Raw genomic sequence first — 1,713 nt, 5'->3', positions numbered from 1 at the left:
TGCTTAACAGATCTGTTCAAAACTCCTAGGTTTTATGTACCACCTGTTTCAGAATTTCAGATGTAGTCCACATTGATCTGAAAGCATGACTCAAATGCAAAACTCAACAGTTTTACATTTGTTTGCAGTTGTAATCATTTCTGCTTCTATTCTGTCATTCACCCTGTCCATCTAACCTTTGTCCACATGGTCAAACTACTTTGACACTGACGAAAGGCATACATTTAATTTTGGGGATCTAACTTACACTCACTAGATGACAGTCACATCTTTTCTTGCTCTCTCATTTATATAACTGAAAATTTTGCTTTTAAGATTCCATTACAATACAATACAGGCATGTCCAATTTGTAGAAATTTTAAGTATCTTAGCTGAAACAGAATTCATAGTGATTGGTAAAAATAACAAGGAACTGCAGAAAAAGCAGGTCAATAATAATCAAGAGAGTGAAAAGCTTTTGAATGTATTTTTTACATACATGTTGGTAGAAGGAAAAGGATTGGAAAGGTGACTAAGGCCTTCTAAAAATACTACTAAAAGCTCCCATTCAGTACGATGCTTCAAGAGAAAAAAAGCATTTCATACTGTAGTATCTTGTAAATTTTTATTCCACTGCAGTATTTTATTCATTCAAGACCATCATGAGCCATCATGAATAATCATTCTGAATGACAGTCATACCTCTCTGTACACTCTTCTGAATACCCCAGTTTCAAAATAAAGTTTGTTTTTTTAAGTCTGAGAGAAGATGTGTGGTCAGCTGAAAACCACAGAATTAGGAATTTGGATTTATTATTCATTCTTCCCTGATTTCTTTTAAAAGTAAATTGTTCTTTTTCCTAATCTATATCTAAAATCTTAGCAAACTGAAAATTTATTTACCCTAATTAATTAAAAACCATGTAGAACTGTATGTATATATTTGTTTTAAATACAGCTATTGTCCTTTTATTATTTACAAAATAAAGCCAAAATAAAATTAAAACAAAAGTCCAAACAATAACATACAGAATTAAATTATGCAGTTACTATTGTACACATATTTTGTAAAGCTGATTTCCAAATCTGATGTCCTAGGCCATGAAGCAATTAAGACAAATTTATATTCTTAAAACAGCACTGGACAACACTTATATGCTGTGATACATCCTGGCTACTCATCAAATGTTCTGTTGGGATGTTTGGCACGTATATGGCACAATGTTGTTTTGTAATCTGTTTTTATTATGTAGCAGATAAAATCAGGTGTCGAGTCTATTTTAAGTATTAAATTACTCTAAAAGGTAAAGGTAGTGTGTACTATCAACACTGTGATCCTTATCCTGAAAAATAACGTCTTTTAAAGTTCAGGCCCCGATTTGCTGAGAGAAACACTTTACCAATTTGTTTAGCAGGCCTTACAGGGTCCAGTTGCCGAGGCAAAGCCAACAGCAGACTTTGAATCTAATCAGGAAACAGTTTCCAGGGAAAATACACCGCTGGCACTCGCGCACCTTGCCGAAACCTCGCAGCTCTCGCGGTCGGGGCCGGTTCTCCCCTCAAGAGCCCCTGCCCGTACCTCCGCCCAAAATACCCCAACGCTCCTCGGCGTGAGGATTTCGGGGTGTTGGGAGGACTCGGCGGGGAGCCAGCCCTATCCCTCACCGTGCCAGCGGCGCCGAGCAGACCGGTTTCCTCAACCGCGCCCGGCGCCACCGCCCCGCTCAGCAGCG

Source organism: Apteryx rowi, unplaced genomic scaffold, assembly GCF_003343035.1.
Source record: "Apteryx rowi isolate R43461 unplaced genomic scaffold, aptRow1 scaffold_388, whole genome shotgun sequence".
Lineage (NCBI taxonomy): Eukaryota > Metazoa > Chordata > Aves > Apterygiformes > Apterygidae > Apteryx > Apteryx rowi.
Note: the sequence above shows the minus strand (reverse complement) of the source record.